The following is a 6,221-nucleotide window of genomic DNA, read 5'->3' on the forward strand; positions in this document are numbered from 1 at the left end:
AACCAACCAGCAAAGAAACGGACAGGGGTGAAAACAACCTCGTTGGCAGCAAAACATAAACAGAACAGATCAGACTCTGGCCGGTATCACGGTTTGTTAAGTTACACAATTCTGTTGCGTTACATTGTGTTTTGCTGCGACATCAAACTGCACCTTTGTGAGACTTCATCCTTTAACTCCCGTCAGGTTGCCGAGTGATCGAAGCTCTAAACCAAAGCAGGTCTCAGCTCCTTCACTGACGCCATGTATTTCATATGTGAAATGAACATTCCTCGGTTTCGTTACCTTGGTCCCAGCAATGCATCTTTTCTAATTTGCTCTAATAATAATAACAACTTTATTCACAGCCAAGAAGAATTACAGTATAAATGCAGCATCAGTGTTTGAAAGGGAGGTTCTGCAGTTGTTATCACTGTCAGATGAGTAGAGATGCATTATGTTAACCAGTGTATTAAACAGCAGTACTGAAGCAAATATGAAAGACGTATATGATTTTCTTCGTTGGTTGACGTGACTTTTTTGAACAGTATCAATAAAGGTTGACTTCCAAGCTTCCACCACAGAGTTTGTGTGTGTGATTTTTGTGTGTTTCTCGACTGTCTGACTTCCATTTTGCAGCTCCATCCCTGAGAGTTCTGACAATTGATAATAATAAGCATTAAAATGACCTCTATAACCCCCCCCCCCCCCCCCCCCCCCCACACACACACACACACACACACACACACACACACACACGTTATATTATTAAGCTTTTATATGATGAAATAGACACATGCATGACAGCAACATTCATCAAAAATTACTTCCTGTTTGGGGAATTTGTCTTCAAAGTAAAAACACAAAATCAGTTTTGTTGCAGCAACAATTAATACCGAGCTGAATTATAGAGCTTTTATTTTGAAAATGTGTGAACTTGGGACTGAAGTTGAACCACACACTCGATTAGTAATAAAGCACATTCAGTTTCGTGACTGTAAAATCTTCATTGCAGATAAACCAGGTAGAATGAACACAAAGTTTTCGAAATTAACTCTGCACCATAGAATATATATATATATATATATATATATAGTAGAACTGTTTGAGGAGGACTCACTAACAAGGAATAATTCTGAAGTAGCTCTGCAGCATAAACAGAGGACAAGCAAACAGCCCATTCCAATCAGGCAGGTTTAGAACGGGCACTGCCCTAGTAACAATAATTGGATTAGAATCCTTTGTGTAACAGGTTATGGTTAAGTAACTGAATTCCACCAAATTAGTTACCTGCAACTCCATCTGTGTGTGTGTTTGTGTGTGAGATATATATATATATAGCCAGGCTATATGAGCGCATTCACATGAGTACGGATCACAGCCTGCAGGAGGGAGTTGGATTTGGACGCAAGGCCACACACACACACTGAGCGTGTGTGTGTATATATATATATTTATATATATACATATTATATATATAATATCAGTGATGTGTTATTGCAGGTTTAACCAAGTTATTGCTGTATATTGTTTAACATTATGTGAAGTAATAAAACAAGGTAAGTCTTGTAACCATGTGAGGAACAGAATTCATTAACATATTAAGTTAAACCATTATCCTGAGCTTGTAATGTGGTTTCTGTTCATTTATTCCCAGTGAGCCTGTTATGGAAGAGCGAAGCAGAAAAGTGGTCTCGCTGTGGAGGATTTTCCTCAACCCTCAAACCTCCTGAGGCTTCTTCTTTGCTGATGGGGGGAAGAGAGGTTTCCATTGAATTTCCCCGAGTACTTTTTTCCATGGCTGCCCTGGTTTCTCCGCTGGTTACTTTCCGGTCACAAGATTAATGCTGACCTTTCGACCTCTCTCTTAAATCCCCCGAGACAAGAAACCAGGTACGATGTCACTGTTGGACCTGAAGTCACGTGTATCCAAGCAACGCCCCCCACCCACCCACCAGTTCCGGGGATGTCAGTCTGTAGCTGAGAATCAAAGTGTCATTAACAACCCAATGTAAATGAAAACACATTATGTGCCGAGGGAGTACTCAAAATCTGATTCTCTGGTTGGTAATGAATTAAATGCAGACAGAATGGCCCCCATGAGCAGTTCCAGCTGGATAATAACCGTGGAGTCTGCGTTTTGTTTTTTCCCCTCCGCGTGCAGAGGAGAGAAGGATGTGGTGTGTTAAAAGGGGGGGGGCTGAATCAGGCAAACGGAGAAAAGAGTGGAGGAAACGAGGCGGACGGGCAGTCAGTCCTTCAAACAAAGAGCTGAACAAAGCAAAAAGCTAAAATAACAGCAGCTGGGACTCTGCTGCCTCCCAGTCCCATCACCTTCACCAGTGGCCACTTCTCCACATTTGGAGCATTATTTTTGCATAGTGTTTGTGTACAATTGTATACAGATGTTAACTCACGCAACTTATTCCATATAAACACTGTTTTTAAGATATAGCAATAAAATAAAAATTATGCTGTTTGTTAGAAGGGCAGCTCTCTAAAGTGGCAATCTTTGTCCGTGACACCATAATGACCTGAAATGCTGTTGAAGAATTGGAGACAGTATGTGTGCATGAAAAAAATTTTAACATTTTTTTCTACAAAAGCTGAAAACTGACAAATTGTGGGCCAAATTCTCATTTTGTGGTCAAAGCTACAAATAGAAAATTCTAGATATGGATGCGTTAGTGGATGGGACATGGGCCGAACTAAATAGTCAAATTTCACGTAAAATGTTTTTTCTCAAAGATGGTTTCTGTAATTTGAGTTCGTTCTTATCACACTGGCGTTTTTACAAGTGCAATTTTTTCTGGTAAGCTGAGACCGACTTGAAATTGGTCGAGCGGAGGAAATGGCTCCAAGTGACGTCAAAAGGGCAAGAAGGCGGTGGCCATTTACAAGATACTTTGGCTTCAGTTTTTGGCAGGAAGTGAGGAGATGCAACGGCCATCTTTAGATGTCTGTGGGATAAACGTATCCACTACGCCTTGAAAAACTTCACAATGGAACAATAAGGGATGCGTCCATGGCATGTTCACTTCATGCAAAACAACCTTTTCCATGTTAGCTAGTGGAGGAAATCAACCGAAACTGTTATCTGAAGTCTAAAGCAAGTAAAACCAGGTTGGCTAAAAGTTGGGAATAAAGTTCTGGAGATACCACAGGTTGTCATGACTACTGGTACCTTTAAACTGTCCTTTTTGCAGACTTTACTCTGTGGCCTAGATGAAAAAAATATTCAAGCATCGGATGTGTTGTTTCCAGAGTCTGACAGGACGAGCCGCTGCACATTTTTTCAAGTGGTCTAAATCCTAATTCATCTTAATGAACAAAAGTCTGGGTGCACGGATTTTATAAATGGTTAATGAAGGCTTGTGCAGCCACATCACAAGGAGCCTTAGAAGCCAGCTCTGTTTCTCAGTCTGGTTCGCAAATATTCAGACAATATTTGTGGCAAGTAAATTCCTCAACCACTGTCATGAAGCAGGCGAGGCTGCAGGGAGATTTGTGCAGCGCCCCCACAAAGCACATCATTATCTGTAGACTACAGACGTACACATACTGCTCTGGTGAGAGGTGGTACGGTTACTGCTTTATGATTATGAATGTTACTCAACGAACCAGGAGGCATCTGAATCACTTAAAGTGGATGACATGTTTACTGCTGCTTGGTTTTCTCTCTCACTCTGTAATCTCTATTTCTTTCTTTATTTCTTTCTTTCTTTCTTTCTTTCTTTCTTTCTTTCTTTCTTTCTTTCTTTCTTTCTTTCTTTCTTTCCTCAAGCTGAAGAAAACTGAGGCCCACAGGAATGTGCTGATGGCTGAGTGTTTCATCTGGTCTCACATTACCGCCCAGACTGAACCTCACTGACCCAACACACACACTCTGGTATTCGTCATTGTGCCTGTATTTTGATGCCCCTTGTCTCCATGGTAACTGGTGTGGGTGCAAACAGTCAGCTGCAGAGATGGAAAGCTGTCCTGTAAGCACAGTGCTGGTTCCTCTGCATGTTAAAGCTGAGTTTCTATAACCATAAACCCTTTTTCACATCCTCTGTACATGGCGACATAAAGAAAACTTTGTCTGTGCACATCCAACTGACTCTGAAGATGTTTATCGACCCAATAAACTTTGACCAACAGTTAAAGGGCCCATATTTTACACCTTTCTGGGATTTAATTTGAGGTATTGGTATCCCTAAGATGATATATCAGCGGTTTAAAGTCGAAAAAACTGCTGCAAGGCTGAGTAGGGCTGAGAGAAGAGTGCGATTAAATGTTGCCTTTGACCCAATAACAAGACATTCCTTTGATCTGATTGTGATAGCTTCAAAGTTTATTTGTATTGTCAGTACTTTCACAGCCACCGCACAGAGAAGCAGCAACTGGAAAGCACAAGTGCTACAGAGAAGAAGAATTACAGAGCGACTTCACAAGAACGAACGCAGAGCCACAATAAGCACTGTCCAGCAGAACAAATCTCATGCGAGAGATATGTTCGGAGAGTTTCCTTTCAGAGAGCAGGAGATATTCTCAATCCTGAAGAGGGAGCTAGAAAAGTCTGGCTGTGACCTTGTCAACTCCATGAACAAACTTGCTGCTCTCAACATCCAAATGGACATTGCAAAGCAGAAGCTGGATAAACAGGAGGAGGAAATAAATCAGCTTAAAGAAAAGCTCAGTGAGGCCCTCAGCGTGAAAGCGGAGACATCGGCCCTCGAACTAAAGACTGAGCTCGATCAACCAAACTGCTGTGGAGGAGAACCAACAACCTCAAGCCTCCGATGTTGCTCAGCTGGAGCACCCGAGGGCTGTGAATGCTGTGGTCACAGCTGCTCGGAGGGAAGCAGCGAAGCAGCAGCAGCTCCATCAGACACAGTGGCAAGAGGAGAAGGCAGCTTTACAAGCAACAATCCTTCGCCTCCATCAAATCCTGAAGGAGAAGCAGCAGCAGGGGTGGACTGTAAGTAAGTCAAGAAGAAGAGAAGAAGCTGGTTCTCAAGGTTCTTCAAATTCTTTGGTTCGAGATAAAAAGCAACTGCAGCAGAGGAGGATCCAGACAGAACATTTCTCTCCAGACTGAGACTCTCAGAGATGATCTGCTCGTGGAGACCCTTTCACATTACCTCTTCTCCCATTTTCCATTCCCTACTATCCTCTCCATCCCAGATAGACTTTCAATGGAAAGCTATAACGTTTTTGTAATCTGCATAGTAAAAAGGTTGCCACACTGGAGAGCCATTTCCATCCTGTCTCATTTCAACAGCCTTCAACATAAAGGCAACATTTTCTTAATGACTTTAAAGCAACATTATGCTACTTTTATTTTAAAGTAGCTTCAAAAGTGAGTTTGATGGTTCACAGATTTGGAATAGAGAGAATGGTTCCTCTTTCATTCCCACTCCTCACCATGAACGTTTTTTCTTGCTCTAAGTAACTTTGGTGAGTGGGTACGATCTACTGTGAGACGTGTGGAACTGACTTATAGTCGCAGTTTAAATAGTCAGAATCAGGCCCAGCAAGTTCAAGAGTAACACTGAACTGTAGATCAGAAGTAGAAGTCTTTAATAAACAGCGCCTGGTGGACTTGTTACAGCAGCAACTAATCTGGTTCAGGAAGCTGGGGCTCGTGGGTAATATACACCGTTCAGTTGTGTTTCAGTTCAGTCATTGGGACTGTGTAGTCAGAGCTACTGTCAAGAGATTGATAGGCTTTGTTTTTTCTCTTCAGGAAAAAAATATTTATCGCTCGGACATGTAGCCCAACAGAATGAATCACCATGTGTGGCTGCAGAGGGCGCTGTTACTCAGTAAACTTTACATAGTGTCGCTTTAGAGCTGCTATAATCAATATCTATCATATTAAATAGCTCAAAGGCTCCTGGACTGACTGAGTTAATGTCAAAGGCAGAATTCCAACAAAGAATATCCCAATGTCCACAACATAGACTGTGATGGAGGACACCAGTTGAAGATCAACATGTCTGAACTCAAGCAGAGCAAATCTTTGAACCTGGAATCAATGAATCCTGCACTCAAACTGTGAGATCTTGCTCTTGAATAAAGATAGGGGGGGAAAAAACATAACAGAAGCTAAAATAATAAGTCCCTAAACCACAATCGTACAAAAAAAATGTTGACGTCGTCAAGGTAACATGTCAAAAAAGTGCTGTCTCATTCCTATTTATATGATTTTTACAAAAGTCTCACACTCAATCACTCATTGACATCGATGAAGTCTG

The sequence above is a fragment of the Hippoglossus hippoglossus genome, chromosome 19, assembly GCF_009819705.1.
Source record: "Hippoglossus hippoglossus isolate fHipHip1 chromosome 19, fHipHip1.pri, whole genome shotgun sequence".
In the NCBI taxonomy this organism is placed as follows: domain Eukaryota; kingdom Metazoa; phylum Chordata; class Actinopteri; order Pleuronectiformes; family Pleuronectidae; genus Hippoglossus; species Hippoglossus hippoglossus.